The 12,050-nt window shown below is 40.2% G+C and overlaps 1 long non-coding RNA gene across 4 annotated transcripts; it reads right to left on the reverse strand.

Moving 5' to 3' along the window:
• Positions 1-1,466: 1,466 nt before the first annotated feature.
• Positions 1,467-8,330, reverse strand: LOC140116801 (uncharacterized). 4 transcript variants are annotated; one of them, XR_011852971.1, is made up of 5 exons: positions 8,070-8,330; positions 6,085-6,158; positions 5,305-5,390; positions 4,501-4,716; positions 1,467-2,207 (listed from the first exon to the last, which is right to left on the reverse strand). It is a non-coding gene; the product is annotated as an uncharacterized lncRNA (long non-coding RNA). The 4 variants fall into 4 exon arrangements; XR_011852972.1 differs by lacking the exon at positions 8,070-8,330 and adding an exon at positions 7,930-8,014; XR_011852969.1 differs by lacking the exon at positions 6,085-6,158.
• Between the last annotated feature and the right edge of the window lie 3,720 nt (positions 8,331-12,050).

Consider the following 12,050-nt stretch of genomic DNA (forward strand, 5'->3'; position numbering starts at 1 on the left):
GCTATACAACAGTACAGTAGTATGTGGTTATTGCACATTATCTGTTACAATTTGCCACTGGGGTCTTCGGGTCTTGTGAAGTCCCCAGAATGTCATGGCAATTGATCGTCGCTCCGCCATCTGTTACATGTTGGCGGCCTGTAAAAGGTTAACACCCACTATTGGTGCCAGCATTGATCACGGGTGTTAGCAGTGTGTGTTTGCTGCATTATACAGCAAACACCAAATGTGTATAAAGAGGGCTCAGCCCTTAATGTGGTTAATGTACTATTATAGACATCAACCTTACATAGAGCTGACTATTGTATCTAAGCTGCCTTGATAGAAAAGATGGTATCAACCCCTTAATGACTTGTCCCTTTTTTCGTTCTTGCTTTTCCATTTTCACCCCAAAAATCTATGGCCCACATTTATCAAAAACAGTGCGGTCTGTACTAAGTGCAGTGTCCTGTGTAGTGTGCAGGGGGCGCTAGATTCCTGATTTCCGGCACCCGTTCTGCATGAATCTGGCACCCCCTCCACTTCCCCGACAAAGTGCACCAACATTTTTTGGTGCACTTTTAACATGGGGCGGGCGACACATTTCTGTCGGACTCTGCATAATAAATCTGGCGCACGGTCCGACTGAGCACCTGAACGCCCCCTTCAGTGCAGAAATTTGTGTTGCGTCGGGAGTAGTGCGGTATATGTTGAATTTGCTATAGATCTGTAAAAGAGTGCCACTGGCACACTGGTACAGATCTTCAGCAATGACAGGTCCTGAAGTCTTCTAAAGATTCCAGGCTATCATGGAAACTCTTTGTCGCTCTCTGATGACATCACAGAAAGTGACGATGAAAGCCAATATGGCAGCAGGTCTTTTGACAGCTGCTGGCACAAATTACGGGTGTTATGGGTGGGTGTTTGATGCAATATGTAGCCCTCTTTATACTCCCTTAACAGATTTGTGATGTAACTAGTACGGCACAAGTCATTATGTGGTTAATGAAATTATTTTTTCAAATATGTATATATAAATGTATAGCTAGGCAGCACGGTGGCTCAGTGGTTAGCATTACAGCCTTGCAGTGCTGGGGTCCTGGGTTCAAGTCCCAGGGTCAACATCTGCAGAGAGTTTGTATGCTCTCTCTCCGGGTTTCCTCTGGGTCCTACGGTTTCCGCCCACACTCCAAAACATACTGGTAGGTTGGTTAGATTGTGAGCCCCACGGGGACAGGGACCGATTTGGCAAACTCTGTGCATCTCTGCGTAATCTGTAGGCGCTATATAAATATAGGAATTATTATTATTTGGGGGTGAGGGGCATATACAGGCAGTCCCCGGGTTACATACAAGATAGGGTCTGTAGGTTTGTTCTTAAGTTGAGTTTGTATGTAAGTCGGAACTGTATATTTTATCATTGTAATCCCAGCCAGAATCTTTTTGGTCTCTGTGACAATTGGATTTTAAAAATGTTGGGTTGTCATAAGAATCAGGATTAACACTAAAGCTTCATTACAGACGCCTGTGATAACTGTTATAGCTGATTATTGAAGCCTAGGACTAAAGTACCATAAATTACCAATATCCAGAGGTCCGTTTGTAACTAGGGGTCGTATGTAAGTTGAGTGTTCTTAAGTAGGGGACCGCCTGTATTGAGCCTGTGATTCTGGCAATGAACCTAGCTGCTAGCCCTGCATCACTGGGCCCAAGAGCTGCTGAAAGGTACTTATAGACTTTAGGAATAGTTGCCTGGGGGCCTCGAGCTAAATTATTCCCCTGGGAGTCGGGACTCATGACTCTATAGTCACTACACAAAAGCAAAACCATTGAAAAGTAGGGATCCCCTTACTACTAGTCTGCTGCTACCACCAGTTACCTTACAGCCAGGAGAGTGGGGGAGGGGGAATGACAACGACACTGAACACATAACTGGTGCAGAGTAGTCAGGATCATGACAGCGGAAGCCAAATATTTTCAAAGGATCGGATTTCAAAGTGTCGTTTCTATGAATTTACAATGAGAAATACATGAAAATCTGCATTACAAAAGGGGAAATGCCTGAAGTTCAAAATATGAAAGCTTTATTCGCAACAGAATATAAAACATCACAAGGCAATGAAAATCCAGCAGCTGTCTGTATCCTATTATTGTACTGTGACACAAACACCCCGAAGCGACTTATTTCTAAATAGACGGGGGAGGGGAGACGACTGCGACACCCTGCACTGAAAGAATAGAGAGAAATCAATGTTTCCATGAATTCACACTCAGATTTTAGCAGGTGCTGGTGCATGTTATGAAATTAGCTTCAATTTAGAGCCAACTTCTTAGCATCTGTTCACATGTAGCAGATTTGTTGCAGGGTTGTATGCATATTGAGGGGGTGTCTGACGGCTATGGAGGCCATGGAATAGAAGGTGGTTGAGGCCTCCATGAAGGTGGCCTGCTTCTAACCATTAGGCTTGAGAGAGCATTTCCAATTATGGCCTGTAGGCGGCGCTCTTGTAATTTGTGTTTAAGCCGTTGCTTGCAGCCAGGTTGGGGCAGCACGGAGTGACGAACCTTCGTTGAAACTGGCAAACTAGATACTTACCACCATCTGAATCCCAAATTATGCTACATGCTGATTCAAGCTGGGACCACCCCTTAAATCAATAGTACATGTGACTAGGAAAAACCCTTGAAGTCCAGAATGTCCTCGACCTCAAGCTTGTTCTCAGGACCAAAAGAGTCAGGAAGAGACGTCCTAGAGAACTGAAGAAGGACCAGTGGCTTCAGAAGATATACATGGGAGATGGGTCAGGTATGTAGAGATGTGGAAAATGGGGCAGATATATAAATGAAGATGGAAGATGTAGATGGGACCAGGTATGTACAAAATAGAAGATGGGCTCAGGTATGTACAAGATGTGGAAGATGGGTAAAATATGTAAAGAGAAGAAGGAATATGTTGATGGGTCAGGTATGTAGAATATGTGACAGATGGACCAGGTATGTAGACCAGGTATGTAGAATATGTGACAGATGGACCAGGTATGTAGACCATAGAGGAAATGTCAGTTATGCAGAAGATAGATCAAGTAAAGTTTGTAGGCAATGGTATATGGGTCATGTATGGATGTAGAGGATGGGTCAGGTATATAAAAGATGGGGAAGATGGAAGACGATGGAAGAGGGGTGAAGTATGTATAAGATGTGGAAGATAGGTCTGGTATGTAGACGATGGAAGATGAGGCAAGTATGTAAAGATTTGGAAGATGGTTCATGTATGAAGACGATGGAAGATGGGTCAGGTACATAGACGATGGAAGATGAGGCAAGTATGTAAAGATTTGGAAGATGGTTCATGTATGAAGACGATGGAAGATGAGTCAAGTTTGTAGACGATGTGGACGATGGGTCAGGTGTGTAGAAGATGTGGAAGATGGGTCTGGTATGTAGACGATGGAAGATGGGTCCGGTATGTAGACGATGGAAGATGGGTCAGGTATGTAGACGATGGAAGATGGGTCAGGTATGTAGACGATGGAAGATGGGTCAGGTATGTAGACGATGGAAGATGGGTCAGGTATGTAGAAGATGGAAGATGGGTCTGGTATGTAGACGATGGAAGATGGGTCCGGTATGTAGACGATGGAAGATGGGTCAGGTATGTAGACGATGGAAGATGGGTCAGGTATGTAGACGATGGAAGATGGGTCAGGTATGTAGAAGATGGAAGATGGGTCAGGTATGTAGACGATGGAAGATGGGTCAGGTATGTAGACGATGGAAGATGGGTCAGGTATGTAGAAGATGGAAGATGGGTCAGGTATGTAGAAGATGGAAGATGGGTCAGGTATGTAGACGATGGAAGATGGGTCAGGTATGTAGACGATGGAAGATGGGTCAGGTATGTAGAAGATGGAAGATGGGTCAGGTATGTAGAAGATGGAAGATGGGTCAGGTATGTAGAAGATGGAAGATGGGTCAGGTATGTAGACGATGGAAGATGGGTCAGGTATGTAGACTATGGAAGATGATTCAAGTTTGTAGAAGATGTGGAGAATGGGTCAGGTATGTAGAAGATGTGGAAGATGGGTCAGGTATGTAGACGATGGAAGATGGGTCTGGTATGTAAAGAGAAGATGAAAGATGTTACCAGGTACAAACACCAAATGAACTTAGAAATCAGGGAGAGATGTGAGGGAGCCGCAGTCAGATATTTCTGGTGGACAACCAGACTTTATGGCCTGGAAAATGTTGAAGATGTTACCTGCAACTCTGGACTATGTTTTGCATCAAGGAAGCAGTTTGGATCAAGGAAGACATGGGAGCTCATTTACTAAGGTTCCGTCGGGTTTTCCCGAATATTTCCAATTTGCGCCAAATTGCTCCGGGTTTTTGGTGCACGCGATTGGATTGTAGTGCATCGGCGCCTGCTTTCACGTGACAGAAATCGGGGCCGCGGACAACCGATGGATTTGGAAAAAAAAGTGGAATTTAAAAAACGATTTTTGTTGCAAGACATGCACTTACATGCACCGGGAAGAAGTAGGTGAACTCCGGCAGACCTCAACGCAGCAGCGACACCTGCTGGATACCGCACGATCTTAGTGAATCCCGGTAGACCCGAATCCTCGTAGGACAATGTGCCGCGGGATCGCAACTGGTCTGGGTAAGTAAATCTGCCCCATGTTCTCTGGTCAGACATGTAGAAACTTCTTATAGACGGGGAGGGTCAGTCGCTGGTACCTTGGAGGAAGTAGAGAGAGGAAGTAGAACCCAATGATGTTATCCAGTGAGATGGATCAAGATACAAGTCCGACAAGCCCGCTTGTTTTAGAAGAAGGCAAAAGTAGCAGAAGAACCTTTGGGTCCCTACATGAACCTGGGTATGGGTGCTACTGCTACTTCTATGCTTGTATGCTTCTATGCTGTATTGGTGGCCTTTTGAATGGTCACTTGAATGGTGCTAGAAGCAGGAAGCTCCATGAACTGAGTCATTGTTATTCAAGGTTTACATAAGTCAGCTCCAATTTAAGTTAAAGGGATAAGAGCTTCAGTAACCACAAATAACCACTACACATTTGATGGCGCTGTCTGCTTCAGACTCTGTTGTGGTTTTGCTAGAGTTGGAACTGATAATATTAGCTAATCATTGGGGGTGATAAACATATTCATTGACTTACCCCCTCCCCCCACCATCATATCAGTGCCCCCCCCCCCTCAGGTATATTCTTTACCTTTTAAACCATATTAGAATATGAAGGCCGAGCTATTCATAAAAAATATTTATAATATCGTAGAATGTAATAATTTGCAGATACTGAATGTTCTTACCTGACTTGCCTTGGCCTTGAGCCAGTCCGGCAGTGCCGCACATGTCTACGAGGATATTATACAAGCCAACTCTGCAGCGGATGTTCCTGTAAGAGCGGGAGATGGAAGATAAATCCTGGAGCACAAAATATGTTTCCTATCTAATTGATTCTTTCGCTTTACAGTGGCGGAAATTTTATAAGCAAAATGCGCCAGAATTCGGTGGTAGTTTGACAAGTACTGCCTAAAAAGCATTGCACCAAACTCAACTCAAGTGTTTCAGATGGTTCCGATCTGCTTTTATGACGGGTACAGGAGAGAGTGGCACCGATAACAGAATTTAGAATTCTGCTTATTTTGCAAGTCAAGCTTTAGCTTACAGGTGACACAGACAGAGATGATGGGACCTGAGACTAAGCCTCCTTTCTCAGCTGTCCCTGCCTGAGTGCCTCGCCTACCCTGAGCAGTAAGAGAACAAGTAGTTGATGTTCTCTTCCTGCACCAATGTGTAAAACAAAAGACAAGGACAAGACAGTAGAGAGAATAATAGTTGCCAGTACTGGGTAAGATAAAAGTACAAAACCACAAGGCAAAAGGATAGTCTGAATACAAGCAAAGGGTCAAGATATAAGGATACAGAATAACAGGATATACAGCAATCTTACTAAGGCTACATTCACACGGACGTATGAAAACGGCCGTATCCGTACCGTTTTTTTTACGGATTACATACGGCCACATTCATTTCAATGGACAATACGTCTGACCATTTATATTGTCGTTGTTAACTCCGTTCCTTACCGTACAGTAGCCGTATAAAAATATAGAGCATGTCCTATTTTCTCCCGTATTTCAGTTCCGTATGCCCTAGAAGTCTATGGGGACGTAAAAAAATACGGGTTACATACGTGCTGCGTACGGATGAAAAACGTCACGTATATGCGGCCCGTAAATACGGGACTGGAGAAATCATGCGGTCGTGTGAATGTAGCTTAAGTTCTAATACTATATCAGGCAAAGAACCGAGGGTAACCGGGAGAACACTTTGAGATGTGAAATTAATATATATGGAGAGGTGATGTGATTTTCCCAATGACATTGGAACCAACATCTACTAAGAGAAGATTCCATTGACACAGCTACTACATTGGGAATACGTAAAACAGCGGTCATTCAGTGCCGAAAAAAAAAAACCAATACCCAAGAGTGTTGATCCATTCTAAGTTTTCCAGTATTGAAAAAGTATCAACGTTTCGATGCATTGTGCAACTCTATGGGAGAATGGGTGTTGCATTAGCTAAACCAATAGTAACCTGAGACAATTTCACTCAAGAATGAGACAGGTCAAGGAGTTAGTGTAAGACTGTCTCGTATAAATTGACACCAAACTTTCAGACAATAGTAAATTTAAGAAGAGTAAATCTGCCCCAAAGTATAAGTAGATTCAAGTTCAGTAAAATCGCTTATTGAAGGTACAGTGGCCCAGAGAGGGGTCCCTACTAAAGGTACTTACTGGCCCATTTTTGTCTAATGTGTCGGTACTTACTGGCCCATATGTCGTCACCTGGTAGTAATAATAATAATAATGGTCTTTATTTATATAGCGCTATTAAATTCTGTAGCGATTTACAAATCATAACCCGGCTTTCTTATTGGCTGTCAGCCCAGAACTTTCCAAAAGGGTTAAAGCTGTAAATAAATAAAATAGTATGGATAAAACTGTATTTCTCTGCTTTGTCTATAGTGTACAACAAGGGGGCCTGGGTGTTGGACTTCCTCGATCAATTACTAGTGACGTATCCTATAGTATTGACCCGTTACCATGTCACAAAAATAAGCCATTCTAGATGTAAGGTTACATGGCTAAGGTTGCAATTTTTGAAGCCATAAGCCATGCTTTGTCATACTTACCTCAGTATAACTTACATTTACTTCAGTATAACTTACATTTACCTCAGTATAACTTACTTTTACCTCAGTATAACTTACATTTACGTCAGAATTACTTACATTTACCTCAGGATCACATATATTTACCTCAGTATAACTTACATTTACCTCAGTATAACTTACATTTACCTCAGGATCACATATATTTACCTCAGTATAACTTACATTTACCTCAGTATAACTTACATTTACCTCAGTATAACTTACATTTACCTCGGGATCACATATATTTACCTCAGTATAACTTACATTTACGTCAGAATTACTTACATTTACCTCAGGATCACATATATTTACCTCAGTATAACTTACATTTACCTCAGTATAACTTACATTTACCTCAGGATCACATATATTTACCTCAGTATAACTTACATTTACCTCAGTATAACTTACATTTACCTCAGTATAACTTACATTTACCTCAGGATCACATATATTTACCTCAGTATAACTTACATTTACCTCAGTATAACTTACATTTACCTCAGTATAACTTACATTTACCTCAGGATCACATATATTTACCTCAGTATAACTTACATTTACCTCAGTATAACTTACATTTACCTCAGTATAACTTACATTTACCTCAGGATCACATATATTTACCTCAGTATAACTTACATTTACCTCAGGATCACATACATTTACCTCAGTATAACTTACATTTACCTCGGGATCACATATATTTACCTCAGTGCACCAGATCTTTGCCATTGCACTTGTGATACATTGATCTGCAGCTCCTTCCCCTGATTAGAGATTCATGTATGTAAAATATTCTGAGCGCAGCAGCGCCAGACCCCATTCTATCATTAATCATTGTGAAATACCTGATATTGGAAAGGCTACAAAAAAGATCTTCTGCGGCACACGGAGGCCTACGGAGAGCGAAGATTCACATCTGCTCCACCCAACAAACATAATCCCCCTTATCTCTTATCCAGGAGGGGATTCAGATACTTAATATAGAGAAAGGGCAGCTATTCTCCATCCCACTACTAGTCATAGTGCATACAGGGGACATGTGTGTAGTACTAGTTGTAAGGTATAGATCCTATGATAGTACAAATTGTAGTGCATAGACAGTAGATCTAGTTAGTTGTGGTGAATAAATCCAGTGCTAGTACTAGTTGTAGTGAATAAATCCAGTGCTAGTACTAGTTGTAGTGAATAAATCCAGAGCTAGTACTAGTTGTAGTGAATAAATCCAGTGCTAGTACTAGTTGTAGTGAATAAATCCAGTGCTAGTACTAGTTGTAGTGAATAAATCCAGTGCTAGTACTAGTTGTAGTGAATAAATCCAGTGCTAGTACTAGTTGTAGTGATAAATCCAGTGCTAGTACTAGTGATAAATCCAGTGCTAGTACTAGTTGAAGTGAATAAATCCAGTGCTAGTACTAGTTGAAGTGAATAAATCCAGTGCTAGTACTAGTTGTAGTGAATAAATCCAGAGGTAGTACTAGTTGTAGTGAATAAATCCAGTGCTAGTACTAGTTGTAGTGAATAAATCCAGTGCTAGTACTACTTGTAGAGAATAAATCCAGTGCTAGTACTAGTTGAAGTGAATAAATCCAGTGCTAGTACTAGTTGAAGTGAATAAATCCAGTGCTAGTACTAGTTGTAGTGAATAAATCCAGTGCTAGTACTAGTTGTAGTGAATAAATCCAGAGCTAGTACTAGTTGTAGTGAATAAATCCAGTGCTAGTACTAGTTGTAGTGAATAAATCCAGTGCTAGTACTAGTTGTAGTGAATAAATCCAGTGCTAGTACTAGTTGTAGTGATAAATCCAGTGCTAGTACTAGTTGTAGTGAATAAATCCAGTGCTAGTACTAGTTGAAGTGAATAAATCCAGTGCTAGTACTAGTTGTAGTGAATAAATCCAGTGCTAGTACTAGTTGTAGTGAATAAATCCAGTGCTAGTACTAGTTGTAGTGAATAAATCCAGTGCTAGTACTAGTTGTAGTGAATAAATCCAGTGCTAGTACTAGTTGAAGTGGATAAATCCAGTGCTAGTACTAGTTGTAGTGATAAATCCAGAGCTAGTACTAGTTGTAGTGAATAAATCCAGTGCTAGTACTAGTTGTAGTGAATAAATCCAGTGCTAGTACTAGTTGAAGTGAATAAATCCAGTGCTAGTACTAGTTGTAGTGAATAAATCCAGTGCTAGTACTAGTTGTAATTAATAAATCCAGTGCTAGTACTAGTTGTAATTAATAAATCCAGTGCTAGTACTAGTTGTAGTGAATAAATCCAGTGCTAGTACTAGTTGTAGTGAATAAATCCAGTGCTAGTACTAGTTGTAGTGAATAAATCCAGTGCTAGTACTAGTTGTAGTGAATAAATCCAGTGCTAGTACTAGTTGAAGTGGATAAATCCAGTGCTAGTACTAGTTGTAGTGATAAATCCAGAGCTAGTACTAGTTGTAGTGAATAAATCCAGTGCTAGTACTAGTTGTAGTGAATAAATCCAGTGCTAGTACTAGTTGAAGTGAATAAATCCAGTGCTAGTACTAGTTGTAGTGAATAAATCCAGTGCTAGTACTAGTTGTAATTAATAAATCCAGTGCTAGTACTAGTTGTAATTAATAAATCCAGTGCTAGTACTAGTTGTAGTGAATAAATCCAGTGCTAGTACTAGTTGTAGTGAATAAATCCAGTGCTAGTACTAGTTGTAGTGAATAAATCCAGAGCTAGTACTAGTTGTAGTGAATAAATCCAGTGCTAGTACTAGTTGTAGTGAATAAATCCAGTGCTAGTACTAGTTGTAGTGAATAAATCCAGTGCTAGTACTAGTTGTAGTGATAAATCCAGTGCTAGTACTAGTTGTAGTGAATAAATCCAGTGCTAGTACTAGTTGTAGTGAATAAATCCAGTGCTAGTACTAGTTGTAGTGAATAAATCCAGTGCTAGTACTAGTTGTAGTGAATAAATCCAGTGCTAGTACTAGTTGAAGTGGATAAATCCAGTGCTAGTACTAGTTGTAGTGAATAAATCCAGAGCTAGTACTAGTTGTAGTGAATAAATCCAGTGCTAGTACTAGTTGTAGTGATAAATCCAGTGCTAGTACTAGTTGTAGTGAATAAATCCAGTGCTAGTACTAGTTGTAGTGAATAAATCCAGTGCTAGTACTAGTTGAAGTGAATAAATCCAGTGCTAGTACTAGTTGTAGTGAATAAATCCAGTGCTAGTACTAGTTGTAATTAATAAATCCAGTGCTAGTACTAGTTGTAATTAATAAATCCAGTGCTAGTACTAGTTGTAGTGAATAAATCCAGTGCTAGTACTAGTTGTAGTGAATAAATCCAGTGCTAGTACTACTTGTAGAGAATAAATCCAGTGCTAGTACTAGTTGAAGTGAATAAATCCAGTGCTAGTACTAGTTGTAGTGAATAAATCCAGAGCTAGTACTAGTTGTAGTGAATAAATCCAGTGCTAGTACTAGTTGTAGTGAATAAATCCAGTGCTAGTACTAGTTGTAGTGAATAAATCCAGTGCTAGTACTAGTTGTAGTGAATAAATCCAGTGCTAGTACTAGTTGAAGTGAATAAATCCAGTGCTAGTACTAGTTGTAGTGAATAAATCCAGTGCTAGTACTAGTTGAAGTGAATAAATCCAGTGCTAGTACTAGTTGTAATTAATAAATCCAGTGCTAGTACTAGTTGTAATTAATAAATCCAGTGCTTGTACTAGTTGTAGTGAATAAATCCAGTGCTAGTACTAGTTGTATTGAATAAATCCAGTGCTAGTACTACTTGTAGAGAATAAATCCACTGCTAGTACTAGTTGTAGTGAATAAATCCAGTGCTAGTACTAGTTGAAGTGAATAAATCCAGTGCTAGTACTAGTTGTAGTGAATAAATCCAGTGCTAGTACTAGTTGAAGTGAATAAATCCAGTGCTAGTACTAGTTGTAGTGAATAAATCCAGTGCTAGTACTAGTTGTAGTGAATAAATCCAGTGCTAGTACTAGTTGAAGTGCATAAATCCAGTGCTAATACTAGTTGAATAGGATTACTTCTTATACATCAATCCAGAGATATTTGTAAAGACTGTGATAGTACTTATTGTAGTCCATAGATCCTCTGATAATACTACTTGAAGGGCAAGTACTATCCTGTGATAGTACTACTTGTAGTGAATAAATGCAGTGCTACTACTAGTTGAAAGGCATACATCTAGAAATAGGATTAGTTATTATACATAATTACAGAGCTAGTTGTAAAGACTGTGATAGTACTTGTTGTAGTCATAGATCCAGAGATAGTACTAGTTAAATGGCATAGATCCTGTGATAATACTACTTGAAGGGAAATGATCCTACAAGCTGAAATGCAAATATACTGTGATAGAACCAGTTGTAGTGCATGATAACTACTATAGTACTAGTTGTAGTCCATGGTGCTGGGATAACACTAATGGTAGTGCATAGATACTATGAAAGTACTAGATGTAATCAGGGGCAGATTAAGACTGCCAATGAATATTAGGGCCCCTACAAATATAGTATCACTTCCTACATCTAGTACTAGAATCAGCTACTTGGATAATGGAGGATGGGTCCTTTCTGCCTGCCATCAGTCTGCAGTTTCAGTACCTTTGGAGGACCTTCAAAGATCCTGCAATGGCTCTTGTGTGCATGTGTACATTGGTGAAAGTCCTTCTCAGTATAAAATTTCGTAGGTGGTTTGCATAGCCACGGACCCCCTAGAAGGCTCGGGTCCCTGACTACCACCCAAACCACCAAATTTTATAATCCACTACTTGTTGTAATGCATATATACTGTCATACTAGTGGAAATTGTGTTAAATTGC

Source organism: Engystomops pustulosus, chromosome 2 (genome assembly GCF_040894005.1).
Source record: "Engystomops pustulosus chromosome 2, aEngPut4.maternal, whole genome shotgun sequence".
In the NCBI taxonomy this organism is placed as follows: Eukaryota; Metazoa; Chordata; class Amphibia; order Anura; family Leptodactylidae; genus Engystomops; species Engystomops pustulosus.